The sequence below is a fragment of the Tachypleus tridentatus genome, unplaced genomic scaffold, assembly GCF_004210375.1.
Source record: "Tachypleus tridentatus isolate NWPU-2018 unplaced genomic scaffold, ASM421037v1 Hic_cluster_2, whole genome shotgun sequence".
NCBI classification, from domain to species: domain Eukaryota; kingdom Metazoa; phylum Arthropoda; class Merostomata; order Xiphosura; family Limulidae; genus Tachypleus; species Tachypleus tridentatus.
In genome coordinates, this window is record NW_027467782.1 from 2,669,705 (window position 1) to 2,692,828 (window position 23,124).

Sequence of the window (23,124 nt, forward strand, 5' to 3'; positions counted from 1 at the left end):
TATTAATATGATAGTTCATCAGGTCCATGTGGACTAGTATTGTCTGTAACTACTTCATAAAGTGTAAAGGAATATTAATATGATAGTTCATCAGGGCCATGTGGACTAGTATTGTCTGTAACTACTTCATAAAGTGTGAAGAAATATTAATATGATAGTTCATCAGGGCCATGTGGACTAGTATTGTCTGTAACTACTTCATAAAGTGTGTAACAATATTAATATGATAGTTCATCAGGGCCATGTGGACTAGTATTGTCTGTAACTACTTCATAAAGTGTGTAACAATATTAATATGATAGTTCATCAGGGCCATGTGGACTAGTATTGTCTGTAACTACTTCATAAATGTGTAACATAAATGTGTAAAATATTAATATGATAGTTCATCAGGGCCATGTGGACTAGTATTGTCTGTAACTACTTCATAAAATGTGTAGGAATATTAATATGATAGTTCATCAGGGCCATGTGGACTAGTATTGTCTGTAACTACTTCATAAAGTGTGCAGGAATATTAATATGATAGTTCATCAGGGCCATGTGGACTAGTATTGTCTGTAACTACTTCATAAAGTGTGCACAAATATTAATATGATAGTTCATCAGGGCCATGTGGACTAGTATTGTCTGTAACTACTTCATAAAGTGTGTAACAATATTAATATGATAGTTCATCAGGGACATGGACCATGTGGATATTATATGGACTAGTATTGTCTGTAATTGTTTCATAAAGTGTGTAACAATATTAATATGATAGTTCATCAGGGCCATGTGGACTAGTATTTTCTCTAACTACTTCATAAAGTGTGTAACAATATTAATATGATAGTTCATCATGGCCATGTGGACTAGTATTGTGTGTAACTACTTAAATAAGTGTGTAACAATATTAATATAATAGTTCATCAGGGCCATGTGAACTAGTATTGTCTGTAACTACTTCATAGAATGTGTAACAATATTAATATGATAGTTCATCAGGGCCATGTGGACTAGTATTGTCTGTAACTACTTCTTAAAATGTGTAGGAATATTAATATGATTGTTTATCAGGTCCATGTGGACTAATATTATCTGTAACTACTTCACAAAGTGTGTAACAATATTAATATGATAGTTCATCAGGGCCATGTGGACTAGTATTGTCTGTAACTACTTCATAAAGTGTGTAACAATATTAATATGATAGTTCATCAGGGCCATGTGGACTAGTATTGTCTGTAACTACTTCATAAAGTGTGCAGAAATATTAATATGATAGTAAATCAGGGCCATGTGGACTAGTATTGTCTGTAACTACTTCATAAAGTGTGTAACAATATTAATATGATAGTTCATCAGGGCCATGTGGACTAGTATTGTCTGTAACTACTTCATAAAGTGTGTAACAATATTAATATGATAGTTCATCAGGGCCATGTGGACTAGTATTGTCTGTAACTACTTCATAAAGTGTATAACAATATTAATATGATAGTTCATCAGGGCCATGTGGACTAGTATTGTCTGTAACTACTTCATAAAGTGTGCAGGAATATTAATATGATAGTTCATCAGGGCCATGTGGACTAGTATTGTCTGTAACTACTTCATAAAGTGTGCAGGAATATTAATATGATAGTTCATCAGGGCCATGTGGACTAGTATTGTCTGTAACTACTTCATAAAGTGTGTAACAATATTAATATGATAGTTCATCAGGGCCATGTGGACTAGTATTGTCTGTAACTACTTCATAAAGTGTGTAACAATATTAATATGATAGTTCATCAGGGCCATGTGGACTAGTATTGTCTGTAACTACTTCTTAAAATGTGTAGGAATATTAATATGATAGTTCATCAGGGCCATGTGGACTAGTATTGTCTGTAACTACTTCATAAATGTGTAGGAATATTAATATGATAGTTCATCAGGGCCATGTGGACTAGTATTGTCTGTAACTACTTCATAAAGTGTGTAACAATATTAATATGATAGTTCATCAGGGCCATGTGGACTAGTATTGTCTGTAACTACTTCATAAAGTGTGTAACAATATTAATATGATAGTTCATCAGGGCCATGTGGACTAGTATTGTGTGTAACTACTAACTACTATCATAAAGTGTGAAGGAATATTAACTACTTCATAAATGATAGTTCATCAGGGCCATGTGGACTAGTATTGTCTGTAACTACTTCATAAAGTGTGTAACAATATTAATATGATAGTTCATCAGGGCCATGTGGACTAGTATTGTGTGTAACTACTTCATAAAGTGTGAAGGAATATTATTATGATAGTTCATCAGGGCCATGTGGACTAGTATTGTCTGTAACTACTTCATAAAATGTGTAACAATATTAATATGATAGTTCATCAGGGCCATGTGGACTAGTATTGTCTGTAACTACTTCATAGAATGTGTAACAATATTAATATGATAGTTCATCAGGTCCATGTGGACTAGTATTGTCTGTAACTACTTCATAAAGTGTGTAACAATATTAATATGATAGTTCATCAGGGCCATGTGGACTAGTATTGTCTGTAACTACTTCATAAAGTGTGTAACAATATTATTATGATTGTTCATCAGGGCTTGAGGACTAGTATTGTCTGTAACTACTTCATAAAGGGTGAAGGAATATTAATATGATAGTTTATCAGGGCCAGGTCGACTAGTATTGTCTGTAATTACTTCATAAAGTGTGTAACAATATTAATATGATAGTTCATCAGGGCCATGTGGACTAGTATTGTCTGTAACTACTTCATAAGGTGTAAAATATTAATATGGAATATTATTGTCTGTATATGTGTGTGCATAGTTCATCAGGGCCATGTGGACTAGTATTTTCTCTAACTACTTCATAAAGTGTGCAGAAATATTAATATGATAGTAAATCAGGGCCATGTGGACTAGTATTGTCTGTAACTACTTCATAAAGTGTGTAACAATATTAATATGATAGTTCATCAGGGCCATATGGACTAGTATTGTCTGTAACTACTTCATAAAGTGTGTAACAATATTAATATGATAGTTCATCAGGGCCATGTGGACTAGTATTGTCTGTAACTACTTCATAAAGTGTGTAAGAATATTAATATGATAGTTCATCAGGGCCATGTGGACTAGTATTGTCTGTAACTACTTCATAAAGTGTGAAGGAATATTAATATGATAGTTCATCAGGGCCATGTGGACTAGTATTGTCTGTAACTACTTCATAAAGTGTGTAACAATATTAATATGATAGTTCATCAGGGCCATGTGGACTAGTATTGTCTGTAACTACTTCATAAAGTGTGAAGGAATATTAATATGATAGTTCATCAGGGCCATGTGGACTAGTATTGTCTGTAACTACTTCATAAAGTGTGTAACAATATTAATATGATAGTTCATCAGGGCCATGTGGACTAGTATTGTCTGTAACTACTTCTTAAAATGTGTAGGAATATTAATATGATAGTTCATCAGGGCCATGTGGACTAGTATTGTCTGTAACTACTTCATAAAGTGTGTAACAATATTAATATGATAGTTCATCAGGGCCATGTGGACTAGTATTGTCTGTAACTACTTCATAAAGTGTGTAACAATATTAATATGATAGTTCATCAGGGCCATGTGGACTAGTATTGTCTGTAACTACTTCATAAAGTGTGAAGGAATATTAATATGATAGTTCATCAGGGCCATGTGGACTAGTATTGTCTGTAACTACTTCATAAAGTGTGTAACAATATTAATATGATAGTTCATCAGGGCCATGTGGACTAGTATTGTCTGTAACTACTTCATAAGGTGTAAAGGAATATTAATATGGTAGTTCATCAGGGCCATGTGGACTAGTATTTTCTCTAACTACTTCATAAAGTGTGCAGAAATATTAATATGATAGTAAATCAGGGCCATGTGGACTAGTATTGTCTGTAATTACTTCATAAAGTGTGTAACAATATTAATATGATAGTTCATCAGGGCCTTATGGACTAGTATTGTCTGTAATTATTTCATAAAGTGTGTAACAATATTAATATGATAGTTCATCAGGGCCTTGTGGACTAGTATTTTCTCTAACTACTTCATAAAGTGTGTAACAATATTAATATGATAGTTCATCAGGGCCATGTGGACTAGTATTGTCTGTAACTACTTCATAAAGTGTGTAACAATATTAATATGATAGTTCATCAGGGCCATGTGGACTAGTATTGTCTGTAACTACTTCTTAAAATGTGTAGGAATATTAATATGATAGTTCATCAGGGCCATGTGGACTAATATTATCTGTAACTACTTCACAAAGTGTGTAACAATATTAATATGATAGTTCATCAGGGCCATGTGGACTAGTATTGTCTGTAACTACTTCATAAAGTGTGTAACAATATTAATATGATAGTTCATCAGGGCCATGTGGACTAGTATTGTCTGTAACTACTTCATAAAGTGTGCAGAAATATTAATATGATAGTTCATCAGGGCCATGTGGACTAGTATTGTCTGTAACTACTTCATAAAATGTGTAGGAATATTAATATGATAGTTCATCAGGGCCATGTGGACTAGTATTGTCTGTAACTACTTCATAAAGTGTGTAACAATATTAATATGATAGTTCATCAGGGCCATGTGGACTAGTATTGTCTGTAACTACTTCATAAAGTGTGTAGGAATATTAATATGATAGTTCATCAGGGCCATGTGGACTAGTATTGTCTGTAACTACTTCATAAAGTGTGTAACAATATTAATATGATAGTTCATCAGGGCCATGTGGACTAGTATTGTCTGTAACTACTTCATAAAAGTGAAGGAATATTAATATGATAGTTCATCAGGGCCATGTGGACTAGTATTGTCTGTAACTACTTCATAAAGTGTGTAACAATATTAATATGATAGTTCATCAGGGCCATGTGGACTAGTATTGTCTGTAACTACTTCATAAAGTGTGAAGGAATATTAATATGATAGTTCATCAGGTCCATGTGGACTAGTATTGTCTGTAACTACTTCATAAAGTGTGCAGGAATATTAATATGATAGTTCATCAGGGCCCATGTGGACTAGTATTGTCTGTAACTACTTCATAAAGTGTGCAGAAATATTAATATGATAGTTCATCAGGGCCATGTGGACTAGTATTGTCTGTAACTACTTCATAAAGTGTGTAACAATATTAATATGATAGTTCATCAGGGCCATGTGGACTAGTATTGTCTGTAACTACTTCATAAAGTGTGTAACAATATTAATATGATAGTTCATCAGGGCCATGTGGACTAGTATTGTCTGTAACTACTTCATAAAGTGTGTAACAATATTAATATGATAGTTCATCAGGGCCATGTGGACTAGTATTGTCTGTAACTACTTCATAAAGTGTGCAGGAATATTAATATGATAGTTCATCAGGGCCATGTGGACTAGTATTGTCTGTAACTACTTCATAAAATGTGCAGGAATATTAATATGATAGTTCATCAGGGCCATGTGGACTAGTATTGTCTGTAACTACTTCATAAAGTGTGCAACAATATTAATATGATAGTTCATCAGGGCCATGTGGACTAGTATTGTCTGTAACTACTTCATAAAGTGTGTAACAATATTAATATGATAGTTCATCAGGGCCATGTGGACTAGTATTGTCTGTAACTACTTCATAAAATGTGTAGGAATATTAATATGATAGTTCATCAGGGCCATGTGGACTAGTATTGTCTGTAACTACTTCATAAAGTGTGTAACAATATTAATATGATAGTTCATCAGGGCCATGTGGACTAGTATTGTCTGTAACTACTTCATAAAGTGTGTAACAATATTAATATGATAGTTCATCAGGGCCATGTGGACTAGTATTGTCTGTAATTACTTCATAAAGTGTGTAACAATATTAATATGATAGTTCATCAGGGCCATGTGGACTAGTATTGTCTGTAACTACTTCATAAAGTGAAGGAATATTAATATGATAGTTCATCAGGGCCATGTGGACTAGTATTGTCTGTAACTACTTCATAAAGTGTGTAACAATATTAATATGATAGTTCATCAGGGCCATGTGGACTAGTATTGTCTGTAACTACTTCATAAAGTGTGCAGGAATATTAATATGATTGTTCATCAGGACCATGTGGAGTAGTATTGTGTGTAAGTACTTCATAAAGTGTGCAACAATATTAATATGATAGTTCATCAGGGCCATGTGGACTAGTATTGTCTGTAACTACTTCTTAAAATGTGTAGGAATATTAATATGATAGTTCATCAGGGCCATGTGGACTAGTATTGTTTGTAATTACTTCGTAATCTTTGTAACAATATTAATATGATAGTTCATCAGGGCCATGTGGACTAGTATTGTCTGTAACTACTTCATAAAGTGTGTAACAATATTAATATGATAGTTCATCAGGTCCATGTGGACTAGTATTGTCTGTAACTACTTCATAAGGTGTAAAGGAATATTAATATGGTAGTTCATCAGGGCCATGTGGACTAGTATTTTCTCTAACTACTTCATAAAGTGTGCAGAAATATTAATATGATAATAAATCAGGGCCATGTGGACTAGTATTGTCTGTAATTACTTCATGAAGTGTGTAACAATACTAACATGATAGTTCATTAGGGCCATATGGACTAGTATTGTCTGTAATTATTTCATAAAGTGTGTAACAATATTAATATGATAGTTCATCAGGGCCTTGTGGACTAGTATTGTGTGTAACTACTTCAATAAGTGTGTAACAATATTAATATAATAGTTCATCAGGGCCATGTGAACTAGTATTGTCTGTAACTACTTCATAGAATGTTTAAAAATATTAATATCATAGTTCATCAGGGCCAAGTCGACTAGTATTGTCTGTAACTACTTCATAAAATGTGTAGAAATATTAATATGATTGTTCATCAGGTCCATGTGGACTAGTATTGTCTGTAACTACTTCATAAAGTGTGCAGGAATATTAATATGATAGTTTATCAGGGCCAGGTGGACTAGTATTGTCTGTAACTACTTCATAGAGTGTGTAACAATATTAATATGATAGTTCATCAGTGCCATGTGGACTAGTATTGTCTGTAACTACTTCATAAGGTGTAAAGGAATATTAATATGGTAGTTCGTCAGGGCCATGTGGACTAGTATTTTCTCTAACTACTTAATAAAGTGTGCAGAAATATTAATATGATAGTAAGTCAGGGCCATGTGGACTAGTATTGTCTGTAATTACTTCATAAAGTGTGTAACAATATTAACATGATAGTTCTTTAGGGACAATATTATATGGACTAGTATTGTCTGTAATTGTTTCATAAAGTGTGTAACAATATTAATATGATAGTTCATCAGGGCCTTGTGGACTAGTATTTTCTCTAACTACTTCATAAAGTGTGTAACAATATTAATATGATAGTTCATCAGGGCCATGTGAACTAGTATTGTCTGTAACTACTTCATAAAGTGTGTAACAATATTAATATGATAGTTCATCAGGACCATGTGGACTAGTATTGTCTGTAACTACTTCTTAAAATGTGTAGGAATATTAATATGATTGTTTATGAGGTCCATGTAAACTAATATTATCTGTAACTACTTCACAAAGTGTGTAACAATATTAATATGATAGTTCATCAGTGCCATGTTAATTAGTATTGTCTGTAACTACTTCATAAAGAGTGTAACAATATTAATATGATAGTGCATCAGGTCCATGTGGACTAGTATTGTCTGTAACTACTTCATAAGGTGTAAAGGAATATTAATATGGTAGTTCATCAGGGCCATGTGGACTAGTATTTTCTCTAACTACTTCATAAAGTGTGCAGAAATATTAATATGCTAATAAATCAGGGCCATGTGGACTAGTATTGTCTGTAATTACTTCATAAAGTGTGTAACAATATTAACATGATAGTTCATTAGGGCCATATGGACTAGTATTGTCTGTAATTATTTCATAAAGTGTGTAACAATATTAACATGATAGTTCATCAGGGCCATGTGGACTAGTATTGTCTGTAACTATTTCATAGAATGTGTAACAATATTAATATGATAGTTCATCAGGGCCATGTGGACTAGTATTGTCTGTATTTACTTCATAAAATGTGTAGGAATATTAATATGATTGTTCATCAGGTCCATTGGACTAGTATTGTCTGTAACTACTTCATAAAGTGTTCAGGAATATTAATATGATAGTTCATCAGGTCCATTGGACTAGTATTGTCTGTAACTACTTCATAAAGTGTGTAGGAATATTAATATGATAGTTCATCAGGTCCATTGGACTCTGTAACTACTTCATAAAGTGGACTATTAATATGATAGTTTCAGGTCTGTAACTACTTCATAAAATGTGTAGGAATATTAATATGATAGTTCATCAGGGCCATGTGGACTAGAATTGTCTGTAACTACTTCATAGAGTGTGTAACAATATTAATATGATTGTTCATCAGGTCCATGTGGACTAGTATTGTCTTTAACTACTTCATAAATTGTGCAGGAATATTAATATGATAGTTCATCAGGGCCATGTTGGGTATTTTCAAATTTTCGTTTTGTTCTTCGTAGTTTTTGTAAAATTTTCTTCTTGTTTTTTAGCACTGTTTTGTCCCTTAAGAGAGATCTTCGCCATATTTTGGTTGGAGATTCATTGGTCCGTGCAAATCTACATGCAAAGTTTTGGTTTCACATTTTATTTTTGACAGTTATTACTGCTTTTGTTTGTCAATTACAAAGAACAGAAGGAACTTCTGATGCCAAAATACAACCTTTTATCAATTTACATAAATCCATCCAGAAAAGGATATTCCAATTAGTGTATATGTATTATAGAGCAAGATAGATGTACTCCAGTTAGTGCATATGTATTATAAAGCAGGGTACACGTAGTGTAAGTAGTGTATATATATTATAGAGCAGGATAAACGCACTACAGCTAGTGTATATGTATTATAGAGCAGGATAAACGTACTCCAGTTGGTGCATATGTGTTATAGAGCAGGATAAACGTACTCCAGTTGGTGTATATGTATTATAAAGCATTATAAACGTACTCCAGTTGGTGTATATGTATTATAAAGCAGGATAAACGTAGTGTAGTAAGTGTAAATGTATTATAGAGCAGGATAAACGTACTCCAGTTAGTGTATATGTATTGCGGAGCCAGATAAACGTACAACAGTTAATGTATATTTATTATAGAGTTGGATAAACATAATGCAGTTATTTTATATATATTGTAGACCAGGATAAATGTACCCCTGTTAGTGCATATGTATTATACATTAGAATGAACGTACTGAAATTAGTTTATATGCATTATAGAGCAGGATAAACGTAATACAGCTAGTGTATATGTGTTATAGAGCAGGATAAACGTACTCCAGTCAGTGTGTATGTATTATAGAGCAGGATAAACGTACAACAGTTAATTTATATGTATTGAAAAGCAAGATTAACGCACCCCAGTTAGTGTATATGTATTATCGAGCAGGATAAACGTACTTAGTGAATATATATATTGTACAGCATAAACAGTTAGTCTGTATATACTGTAGAGAACTATTGAAAACATAAAACCACTAACTGTATATCCACCTATTCAAGTTATCAAATCAAAATGGTAAAACTTTTTCTCTCTATTCTTATCTGTTAATCCGTATCGAAATTGTTTAGATTCAGTCTTTCAGTAGACCAACAGTAATAAGTATATGAAATAAAACACCCAAACTCGTCACTCGAGTCTCGGTAATAAATTGAGCAAAAATAACGTAATTTCTAGTTCCTGTTAAAACAAAAGAAACTGTGAACGCAATACAACAAATACAATTTAAGTATACGATAATATGGACTGCAAATATTTGTTTAAATGTGTTTTGTGGTTGTGTGAGACCAAATAGCCTAGTATGTAACTTAGAACAACAATGACAAACTTTAGTTGTAATAAAAAACATATTTTAAACTGTACAAAACAGTCATTGCAGTTTTGTTTTTAATGTCATTATTCATATGAATGTTAATAAGTCTTCTGTTTATTATTGTCATGAGTTAGGCTAACTGTTCTTTAGAGAAATAGGTTCTATAAACATGTTTCTGGCACGGTATGGCCAGGTGGTTAGGGCGCTCGACTCGTAATCTGAAAGTCGCAGATTCTAATCTCCATCACATCAAAATAAGAAATAATGTTACGTTCGCTATTAGTTGTTGAAAGAATATCCAAATAATTGGTGGTGAATGGTGATAACTAGCTGCCTTCCTTCTAGACTTAAACACTCGACGCGTTATCTGAGGGTCGCGGGTTCACTTTCCTGTCATACCAAATATGCTCACCCTTTCAGTCGTAGGGGCGTTATAATGTGACGATCGATCCCACTATTCGTTAGTAAAAGAGTAGCCCAAAAGTTGGCGGTGAATGGTGATGACTAATTGCCTTCCTTCTAGTCTTACGCTGTTAAATTAAGAACGGCTAGCGTAGACATCCATTGTGTAGGTTTGCGCATGATTCAAAAACAAACAAACTATAAATATGTTTAGTTACAAACATCAAAACAACATTCACTAATACATACACCTATGTCACATTTGTTTCTGGTAAAACTGTCGTCGGGAAGAAGTTTAACAACATTCACTAATAATAACATATACCTATGTCACATTTGTTTCTGGTAAAACTGTCGTCGGGAAGAAGTTTAACAACATTCACTAATAATAACATATACCTATGTCACATTTGTCTCTGGTAAAACTGTCGTCGGGAAGAAGTTTAACAACATTCACTAATAATAACATATACCTATGTCACATTTGTCTCTGGTAAAACTGTCGTCGGGAAGAAGTTTAACAACATTCACTAATAATAACATACACCTATGTCACATTTGTCTCTGGTAAAACTGTCGTCGGGAAGAAGTTTAACAACATTCACTAATAATAACATATACCTATGTCACATTTATTTCTGGTAAAACTGTCGTCGGGAAGAATTTTAACAACATTCACTAATAATAACATTGGGCTATCTTGTAAGTCCACCGAGAAGAATCGAACCCGTGATTTTAGTGTTTAAATCCATTCACTAATAATAACATTGCATACCACCGAGAAGAATTACCGTTGAACTAGTTCGAGATGAATTTCTTTAGTAACATAATTGTATATTTTTACAGACAAAGGGGTTCCTCGCATTGCTTACGGGGCCCGGCATGGCCTAGCGCGTAAGGCGTGCGACTCGTAATCCGAGGGTCGCGGGTTCGCGCCCGCGTCGCGCTAAACATGCTCGCCCTCCCAGCCGTGGGGGTGTATAATGTGACGGTCAATCCCACTATTCGTTGGTAAAGAGTAGCCCAAGAGTTGGCGGTGGGTGGTGATGACTTCCCTCTAGTCTTACACTGCTAAATTAGGGACGGCTAGCACAGATAGCCCTCGAGTAGCTTTGTGCGAAATTCCCAAACAAACAAACAAACAAAGCATTGCTTACATTAAAATAGGTTATGGTGGATCTAGTTATGAACTTCTTCTCCAATAGACAGATACTATTCAGCTAGAGACAATAGTTAAAAAAAAAGATCAGCCAATCAAATAAAAACTTATGAGTACACAGCTACAGGAAGCAGAACGGACTGGTGAAAACTGCTTACACCATGGACGATACCTTCTGGTTATTTTCTTTGTTGCAATATCGGACTTTCCCTACCACATACCAACTATAACAGTGATATTAAAACAGGTATATATAGAACGATCACACACAGATTTGTTATCAAGTTCAGAACAAGAGAGGTGTCAGTAGTGTTGTGTTTGGTAAGTTATATTTTGTCTTTATTCATCGTTAGATGTTTCTTTACATCAAGAACAAAGCAGGAATTATTTATACAACTGAACAGTTAAGTTAGTCTTAGATATTATAACAATGTTATGTTTGTGTTACTGATTCGTTAATTATTTACATATAAGACGTTAATAATATACCTATACTTCTTACATATCTTAACTTTAAACATACGTTTGTTCTTATCTACTTAGTTAACCATAGATCTACACACTAACTAACAATACAAAGGAATCATAGCAGTTTTAACATTATCCAACTGTGAAACTGTGACAATGTGTTTATTATATTCAATAATCTTTTGTTTATAGATCTTACAAATATGAATACCAAATGTGTACTGTTGGTGGGACTGGTGGCTCTTTTGGTGGTACTGAGTGTAGTAGGGGCCGGTAGATATGGTGGATACGGTGGTTATGGTGGATATAGAGGTGGATACGGAGGCTATGGTGGCGGATACCATGGTGGATATGGAGGATATAGAGGCGGATATGGAGGATATAGAGGCGGATACGGTGGATAGTAAGTGTTAAACTATATTAATGTCATTTGATTCCAAAACATTTCTTTTTACAGCTACATTAAATGATGTTATATAATAGAGTACCGTTCGCAACTCTGATCACAGAACCATTATTATAGTAAATATTTGTAATAAAAATTTAATGTTAAGATAATGTACATTAAATATAACACATGTCTTTTTATTTTATGTAAAATATTAATTGTTTTAAATCTAGAAAACGAAATTCGTATTCCAAGCAATTTTCGATTTTATCACAAATAATATTTTTTTCTTTCTTTGGCATTTTGAACAACTTTTATTCAAATGTCCATGAACAAACAACAGTTAATAGAATATTGAAATTCTTCTCAGAATGTCTCTGTAACTATGAGTTCTCTGTCTTTAAGAACTTGATTAGATCGTATGATAGCTGTCTAAAAGTACAGCGAGGACTTCATAAGACGTTTTCACACAATAAAGGTGTTATTTACAACAATAGTTCGCAACAAGTGTTCATACATCACTGTCAGTGTCTGTAACAGACTCAAAAGTATCACAAGTGTTCATATAATACTGTCATTGTCTACAGCAGTACCAGAGGTATCACAACAGTGTTTATATAATAATGTCATTGTCTACAGCAGTACCAGAGGTATCACAACAGTGTTTATATAATAATGTCATTGCCTATAACAATACCAGAGGTATCAAAACAATGTATATATACTACTCTCATTGTCTACAGCAATGTCAGATATATCACAACAAGTGTTCATATAATACTGTCATTGTCTACAGCAATACCAGAGGTATCACAAAAGTGTTTATATAATACTGTCATTGCCTACAATAATACTAGAGGTATCACAACAACTGTTTATATAATACTGTTATTGTCTACAACAAAACCACAGGTATCACAACTATAATTAATTTTTGCATAATTAACTACAATTTTAAAAGTTGTTGATTCTCACTTTGTTTAATGTTTCTTTCAGTGGTCACAGCTATTGGTGAAGAAAGAAAACGAACCATGCATGACTCGGATAACGTTTAATTGTTAACGATATAAAGTTGTTTTTTACCTTCAAAAAATACCATTTTCAATATTTCTTAGAAAATAAACATAACTTTTAGAATATGTTTGAAGTTACTTTTATATTTTCTTTATGTGTTTTTAAAGAATTGACTTTTGAGAAAAGAAATGTTTGATTTGGATTCTAGTGACACCAAAATTAGGTCGCTTACTGTAACCAACATTTAAACACCGTTTCTATCATGTGCTTCACTGTCATAAAAGAAATGTTCTTTACCACACAATATAAATAAAATTTTACTTTGAAATCAATTAAAAACATTTTGTTGATGTAGAGTGTTAGTTTTATAAATATTAAAGTGTTTCGCCTAACGTTTGTTAATATTTTGTTTTAATGTTCCTCTATAAGAGATCAATTCTTATAAACAGGGAAAAGAGAGTAAGGATATATAAAAAACGGAAGAAATGTCCATTGAAAATGAAGACATTTGTAACCACTTTGAAACACAAGATAGCGAAATTAAACTATACGGACAAGGTTACATGTACAAGTTAATCTGACGATGACCCATGTAGGTCGAAATGTTGTTTTCCACTTTATTTTAATAAATGTTTTAATACCCTTACCAGCTATCTTAAGATACATTTTTACTTCAAGTGGATATCTCGTCATCACATATATATCCACATAATCATTAACACACCTATCACAAAATACAGACTTAAAGTGCCCAAAGTAAGAAAAACTCTGTTCAATACTTTAGTGTTCCTAAACCTAGACCAACTTCCTTCTTTAAATACGATATATTTGTTTATCAATATCAATTCTGATATTCAATTCAGTTTTCAGTCACACCTGTATTATGAACTTGGTGTTACTACAATATAAGATGTTACTACAGTCTGCAATGTAAGGTATTACTACAGTCTACAATATAAGGTGTTACTACAGTCCACAATATAAGATGTTATTACAATCTACAATATAACATGTTATTACAATCTACAATACAAAGTGTTACTACAGCCTATATATAGGGTGTTACAACAATCTACAATATAACATGTTATTACAATCTACAATATAAGATGTTGCTACAGTCTCTAATATAAAATGTTTTTCTTCACATGTTCTAAAGATATCGATTTATTTATTCATATCTTTCTACAACGTTCTTTTATTCATTGATCATGAATTTTATATTTCTACACGTTTGGTCAATGTAAGTTAGAACATACACAAAAGGAATTCTTTAAATTACTGTTTATCATTATTTTATATTGTATCTATTTTAGTCTTGAGAGTTGTAAGTGATTATGTAAGTAAATAAGTCCCAGCCATGTCTTAATTTTACTTATAAAGATGGTGTCCAGAACATCGAAAAAAAAACACATGTAGAGACGTTTTTACAGCAACTATTTATTGTGTGACGATTTTAATGGCGTGTTCATTTTAATTGTGTTTTTAGAAAAGTTTCCTTTTAAATTATGTATATTTCGTTTCACTATCGCCTATAAAACATTTCATGTGTTTTCTGTTATTATTACGTAAAAAATAAGTTTCTTTTTAACAGATAACATAAAGTTGTTTTGAATCTTTAATACAGTCTATTAATATGTTAGATCGAGAGAGATAGAAACCAACAACAAATGATACAAACAACTTTACTGTTACATCCTTTATAGTTTATGTTACTTTTTAAGATGTTAACTTTGAACAATATTTTGTAATTAACCACCTTTTATATTTCCATAGATCATATTAATATTTATAACATAATCATAATTCATAGTTATTTCGCTACGCTATTACTTATCTTTCCATTACTAGCACAACAATGACCTCAACTACACTATTACCAAATTTCCCCATATTATCACAACTAAAAATCAACTACACCATTACTAATCTTTTTGTTTTTATCACAACTTCAACACTGGTATTGGTCCGACCACTTGTACAACCCAGACTATATAAACAACAAATAATGATAAGATATTGAAAATTATAAATCTTAGAGAAGTTACTTTATACCGTAAACAGTAACAGACATATAGTTAATATGTACATATATAGATATCACAAGAAAATACTAAACGTGTTGAAGAGATATTTATCTTGTAATCATCAAATTGCATTTAAAAACACTACACTCTGAAGGTTTCATTTTATTACAAGTTACAACATTTATAGTTGTTTAAAAAAACCTATTTGTTGTTTGGAATGTCGCACAAATCTACTCGAGGGCTATTTTTGCTAGCCGTCACTAATTTAGCAGTATAAGACTAGAGGGAAGGCAGCTAGTAATCACCACCCACCGCCAACTCTTGGGCTACTCTTTTACCAACGAATAGTAGGATTGACCGTAACATTATAACGCCCCCACGGATGGGAGGGCGAGCATGTTTGGCGCGACTCGGGCACGAACCCGCTACCCTCGGATTACGAGTCCCACGCCTTAACGCGCTTGGCCATGCCGGGCCCACGTATTTGTTTTAAACTGAATATGGCCTAAGTTGGTCGAAACGTTGTTCTCTGTTTTAATAGTAAATGTTAATAGCCATTCCATTAATAGCTATTAAAGGGAACAATAAAAACTGACATTGTTTAGAATGTGTAAGTTTTTATTGTAACAGTTATTAAAGGGAACAATAAAAACTGACATTGTTTAGAATGTGTGAGGTTTTAATGTAATAGTTATTAAAGGGAACAATAAGAACTGACATTGTTTAGAATGTGTGAGGTTTTAATGTAATAGTTATTAAAGGGAACAATAAAAACTAGCATTGTTTAGAATGTGTAAGTTTTTATTGTAATAGTTATTAAAGGGAACAATAAGAACTGAGATTGTTTAGAATGTGTGAGTTTTTAATGTAATAGTTATTAAAGGGAACAATAAAAACTAACATTGATTAGAATGTGTAAGTTTTTATTGTAATAGTTATTAAAGGGAACAATAAAAACTAACATTGATTAGAATGTGTAAGTTTTTATTGTAATAGTTATTAAAGGGAACAATAAAAACTGACATTGTTTAGATTGTGTAAGTTTTTATTGTAATAGTTATTAAAGGGAACAATAAAAACTGACATTGTTTAGATTGTGTAAGTTTTTATTGTAATAGTTATTAAAGGGAACAATAAATACTGATACATTCTAAACAATTGAAGTTTCCAAATTTTATTTTGAATATGATCAATTGAGGTTTTTACTTCAACAAAAACGTATAAAAAATACAAAAATATGGATTACAAAATAGTTGTTACACTGACATCTATAATTCTTTTGTGTGACATTATTATGAGATAACCGATAGGTATTCTCTCAGCTACACACACAAAATAATATCTTTTGAGGCCAGCCAGTCACAGACAATTAAAAGTGAAAAGGAAAAAAATGTCGCCTTAGGGTAAACCAGGCAACGTTGTTTGTCTCTGTTTGGAATTAAGCACCAAGCTACACAATGGGCTATCTGTGCTTTGCCCACCAGAGGTATCGGTAGCCGGTTTAAAGCGGTGTGAGATGGAGGACATGCCGCTGGAGGGCAGATCAGGGAAAACCAAACGTTGAATATCTGTGGTCACTTTTCATGGTCTTTCCCGGCGATGCAATGACAGTAGAAAAGGTCAACACTTTATAATTAAAGGTTTATACAACAAGGTCATACAAAATTAAAACAAGAGGGAATCCTCAATCGTTGTTATACTTGAACTTCCTTTAGACGCGATAAGAATAAATTAATTTGACTAACCTATTTTTCTTTCTTTTCACTATACTTGCGCAATTAATATCAGTTCTCTTACGTAGAATCATTGTACAGGAATATTCAAATATATCGATCGACAAGGTTTGAACTTCTGAATCTATAACTGTACTTAGATTCCAAATCGGTCAAGTGATGACGGAAGTCGTAACTGAAAGTTTGTTCTTGAAAAACTGAGAGTCGTTGTATGAGCGGCTGTGAAGCGGCTAACAAATCTATAAAATACAAAACTATATAGATAATTTGTAGACATAGTCGTGTTTAGTTACTTATAAAATCAAAATTCCATAAAGGTAGAAATCTGAAACTAACAGAGATAAAATAATATTACAAACTACCCGCAATGTTTATAAACATAACAAACCAAGAGCTGTAGGAATATTAAAAGCAGCGAATATAAATTGTATGAAGTCTTTCAAATTGACTTCACTGTCACATCTTTTCTGGTTTAAAATCATTTTTCAACGATGAAAAATGTATCCAAAACATTTATTTAACTAGTTAATTTTTTCAATATATCCGTAAAATACACTTAAAAGACCCCACCAAAAATTTTCAAAATTCCATTTATTTCAAAATTTGGTAATTATTGAGAAAAGTTAAACCATATAAATAACAAGTAAATTTATTACGTATTTCTTATGAACATCCATGTACGTAATGAACTGATCCGTCACGAAATCCATCAGGTGAATTCGCCTTGTAGATCAACAGTAACTTCACGGAATTACAATCCTCAAGTTCGGAACGCGATTAGCAGCCGTAAATATGATGGAAATAGCGCAATTTCCAGTTTAGTTTTCAAAGGAAGAAATAAAGAAACTTTGAATGCAATTTTAGAAACATAATTTACATTAGACGATAATATATATTACAAATGTTCTTTTAAACTATCGTAATGAATACGTAATATCAAATAATCTAGTCTGTAACTTATAACAACAATCAAAAACTTTAGTTGTAATAAAAAACAAACAAATTTTTAAATAACCTAGTGTTAAACTTATAACAACAACCAAAAACTTTAATTACAATGAAAAAACAAACGTATTTTTAAATAACCTACTGTATAACTTATAACATCAACCAATAACTTTAGTTATAATAAGAAAAAACTTTTTTAAAATAATATAGTATGACAACAACCAGAGACATTAGTTGTAAAAACAAACATATTTTTAAATAATTCAGTGTATATAACAACAACCAAAAACTTTATTCCTGATAAGAAACAAACATATTTTAAACTGCACGAAAACAACCATCACAGTTTTGTTTTTAATGTCACTGTTCATATGAATGTTAATAACTCTTCTGTTTCTTACTGTTATGAGTCAGGCTAACTGTTCTATATAGTAATGGCTCTTGTAAACATGTGTTGTTAAACACATAAACCACAACAATAGTATACTCCTTATTAACTTCTTTATTTTAATTTGTTAATAACACGTCAAAGATACAAACGACGCCAATTTGTAAAATTCTGACATTAAAAAAATTAATATTCGAGAGAAAATATTAAAATGTTTCAGTAACAAAGTTCATTCTGACATTGTTCACATTAAAATAGGTTATGATAAAGTATAGTCGATCCAGTTACGAATATTTCCTTTTAATGACATGTATTATCCAGCTGAATACAAGGTTTCTTGTTTTTTAAAACACATATCAGCCCATAAAATGAAGAAAAAACTAGTGGGTGAACAGCAGACCGTTATTTTCATGGACAAGCCCTCGTCATCATTTCCTTAGATGCAATTTAGGACTTTCCCTAGAACAGGTAAACCAACATCAAGTACAAAAACCAAATTACAAACCAAAACCTTTAGAGCACTTATTAAAATACTGTACCAATTTTTACCGGAATATTTATTAAAGGGAAAAATAAGAATTGACATTTATTAGAATGTGTCAGTTTTTATTGTAATAGTAATTAAAGGGAACGATAAGAACTGATATTGTTTAGAATGTGTAAGATTTTATTGTAATAGTTATTAAAGGGAACGATAAGAACTGACATTGTTTAGAATGTGTTAGTTTTAACGTAATAGTTATTAAAGGGAACGATAAGAACTGACATTGTTTAGAATGTGTCAGTTTTTATTGTAATAGTTATTAAAGGGAACGATAAGAACTGACATTGTTTAGAATGTGTCTATTTTTAACGTAATAGTTATTAAAAAAACAATAAGAACTGACATTGTTTAAAATGTGTCAGTTTTTATTGTAATAGTTATTAAAGGGAACAATAAGAACTGACATGGATCAGAATGTGTTGATGACTAGCTGCCTTCCCTCTAGTCTTACACTGCTAAATTAGGGACGGCTAGCACAGATAGCCCTCGAGTCGCTTTATGCGCAATTCAAACACAAACAAACACAATTAAAAAAAATAAAATAAAAATATGCCTCGAGTACAAGATGGAAAACCAAAGGTGCATATCTGTGGTCTCTTTTTGTGTTGAAATCTTGGCTTTTCATTACCACATGCAAACCAACACCTAGTATTACAGTAATATTAAAACAGGTATATATAGAACGATCACACACAGATTTGTTATCAAGTTTAGAACAAGAGAGGTGTCAGTAGTGTTGTGTTTGGTAAGTTATATTTTGTCTTTATTCATCGTTATATGTTTCTTTACATCAAGAACAGAGCAGGAATTATTTATACAACTGAACAGTTAAGTTAGTCTTAGATATTATAACAATGTTATGTTTGTGTTACTGCAGGGCTGATTCGTTTATTATTTATATATAAGACGTTATAATATACCTATACTTCTTACATATCTTAACTTTAAACATACGTTTGTTCCTATCTATTTAGTTAACCCTAGATCTACACACTAACTAATAATACAAAGGAATCTTCAGCAGTTTTAACATTATCCAACAGTAAAATTGTGACAATGTGTTTATTATTTTCAGTAATCTTTTGTTTATAGATCTTACAAATATGAATACAAAATGTGTACTATTGGTGGGACTGGTGGCTCTTTTGGTAGTACTGAGTGTAGTAGGGGCCGGTAGATATGGTGGCGGATACGGAGGGCATCATGGTGGATATGGGGGACATCATGGTGGATACGGGGGGCATCATGGTGGATATGGTGGACATCATGGTGGATACGGGGGACATTATGGTGGATACGGCGGACATCATGGTGGACAGTAAGTGTTAAAGCTATATTATTTTCATTTGATTTGATTTGAAGACATATATAACCTTTCTCCAACTACATCTCCTTACATGTTACATACATTTGTCAGGTAATACCATGAAATCATTAATATAGCAAACATGTTAACAAATACCAAACATTAAATGTGAAATAGTTAACATAATGTTTAATTATTTTACACCAGTAATTTATACTTGGAAGAGCTTCATTATTATTTTCATGTACAATAGTCAATGTAACTTTAGGATCTTCTTACAAAGTCTTAGTAAACACAGGTTGTCTGATTTGTCAGTAAAATACGATAAATGTCTACATCATTGGCTAGAAATCACGTCTTCACAGAATAAAGTTATTGTCTACAACAACAATTGTTGATCTATGGTGTGAGTTGTCTTCACAGTTTGTAAAGGTAGTAAATTTGAATAAGTTTGAGTGAAAATTTGATAGGTGAATGATTCATAATGACTGACTTTAATGTTACACTGCACAAGAATCTTTTTGAAAAGTTTTTGCTGATTGTGACAGGTACTTGGTGGGTATGCACAAATATAGTTTTAGGTTTGCTTCATCACGTTCAAGACTCTGAGAAATAGACAGTTAACTGTTTACCAGTAATAACATGTTTAATTGCGTTTATGTTTTTAATACGCTATTAAGTTCAACATAATTAAAAGTGTTTTGCTCCCGATGTTCGTTTGTATTCAATGTCCGGTGCATCACGTTGCAGTGTTCAGTAGCAGTCAGCAAGCATTGACGGATTCCAGTTGCCCTGATATCGTTTTTCCATTGTAGCAATGTCCTGGTGAAACTGAAGATTTCGATGAAACGGTATGTGATGAGCAAATTTGGATGTGACTTTCGTGATCAGCAGCCAAAAATATATAAGGAACACCCAACAGTGTTCAAGAAGCAAAACTTTGTTGTGCAGTGTTATTCTATTTTAGAGAGTATAGCAGCCTAAATAGACCAATAGGCCCCATGTTGGTCCAGAACGTCATGTTACCTACAATAATTGTCCACATTGATTCCAGTAGTTTCAAAACTAGCGTTCACATAATACGACGAATCTCTATAACAATACCAGACGTTTCACAACTAGTGTTCACACACTACTGTCACTGTCTGCACAATACAATAAATTTAACAACTAATGTTTATAAACATATGAAAGTTTACATTAATAAATGATGTGTAACGATGTTTCATTTTTTTCTTTTAGTGGCCATGGTTACTGATGAAGAATCGAATGACGGATACCAAATGTTAAATTGTGGTGAAAGTCTTGGGTTATCTTTGTTCGTGTTTCTTGATTTCAGATAAAAATAAACATACCTTATGATATATTTCTAGCATTCAGTTCGTAATTTCTTAATAATTTTCATAAAAAGTAAACGGTTTCGTACAGTAATTGTATCATTACTTTAAAATATGGTTTCACTTTCTCACTACAAATGTTCCTTGCTTTAAACATGTATAAAAGTCTGCGATACTTTATTTTTAAATAACGTTTTCTCTATTATTATTCACTTCTTCATTGACGTAGTACGAAAAGATAATCTGAGAATATAAAAAATCATATTTTTATAAACCTTTAATAATGTACTTATATTTCGTGTTTAATAAAACTGTATTTACCAAGAACATCGCAAATGTTAACACTAACAAACATAAGAAATATTTTAAATGACACAAAAACTAAGATTTATATAAGGTATATTTAATAGAGAAACAAAACGTTACTTATATTATAAGGACCATAATTCCCTGAATGATAAATTTTGTTTGTTACTAAACGTTTCATGTGTAGGACTTCTTCAGGGCACTCCTATACTTATATTCTTTGGTGGCAAAAACTGCAAGAAGCACTAAACTTTAGATCTAGTGATCTATACAACAAGGTCATACAAACCTAAAACAAGAGGGAATCCTCAATAGCCTTAGTACCAGAAATTATTTTAAACAGGATTACAGTGAATTACATTAAGTTACCTTATATTCTCGTTTCCTATATTTAGCTATACTTGTACCAGCAATACCAGGCGTGTTAGCTATATTTGTACCACCAATAACAGGTGTGTTAACTATACTTGTACCAGCAATACCAGGCATGTTAGCTATACTTGTACTAGCAATACCAGACGTGTTAGCTATACTTGTACCAGCAATACCAGACGTGTTAGCTTTACTTGCACCAGCAATACCAGGCGTGTTAGCTATATTTGTACCACCAATACCAAGCGTGACAACTATACTTGTACCATCAATTCCAAACGTGGATATTGCGTGTGGATGATTCTATTTTATTTTTCATCAAGGTTTTTACAAGCCAATCTTCAAATGTAATTTATTTTTGATATGATTATTGGAAATTAATCTATGAAACAATCTTGTACATGGTGAAATACATCAATCGAAAGGGTTTGAACTCCTGTGTCCAAAACTCTAATGAAACCTAATATCTGTCCATAAATGATGTAACTATAAGTTAAAGTTTTGTACTTTAAAATCAAAGCTATTCTTCGAGCTGCTTTTCCGCTTTGAAAACGATTATCTCTGAAATGGATATCTACTAATTTACCTAATTTTGGCATTTACAGCACAAACACATCAGAATAGTGTTTTCAGTAACCTACCCCCATTTTGAATAAAAAAAACAAATAACTGAGTTTATTGTTATTATTATTAAGTCTTATTTCCTCCATTTAAGAATAATGAATATCCAAATGCGGATCATTGCTGTTAATCTATGATTAGAAGTTGCAGATATCCAACAATCG

General features: G+C 32.2%; 1 protein-coding gene and 2 long non-coding RNA genes across 5 annotated transcripts in view; 2 read left to right on the forward strand and 1 right to left on the reverse strand.

Moving 5' to 3' along the window:
• The window catches only part of LOC143243317 (uncharacterized), a 302,587-nt gene that overhangs the window by 139,291 nt on the left and 140,172 nt on the right, over positions 1–23,124 (reverse strand). The window lies entirely within an intron of this gene.
• Positions 11,675–13,503, forward strand: LOC143242815 (uncharacterized). Its single transcript, XR_013023268.1, has 3 exons — positions 11,675–11,829; positions 12,169–12,379; positions 13,361–13,503. It is a non-coding gene; the product is annotated as an uncharacterized LOC143242815 (long non-coding RNA).
• On the forward strand, positions 19,631–21,690 carry LOC143242638 (uncharacterized). 2 transcript variants are annotated; one of them, XR_013023027.1, is made up of 3 exons: positions 19,631–19,763; positions 20,111–20,336; positions 21,567–21,690. It is a non-coding gene; the product is annotated as an uncharacterized LOC143242638 (long non-coding RNA). The 2 variants fall into 2 exon arrangements; XR_013023028.1 differs by having other exon boundaries at positions 19,673–19,763; positions 20,094–20,336.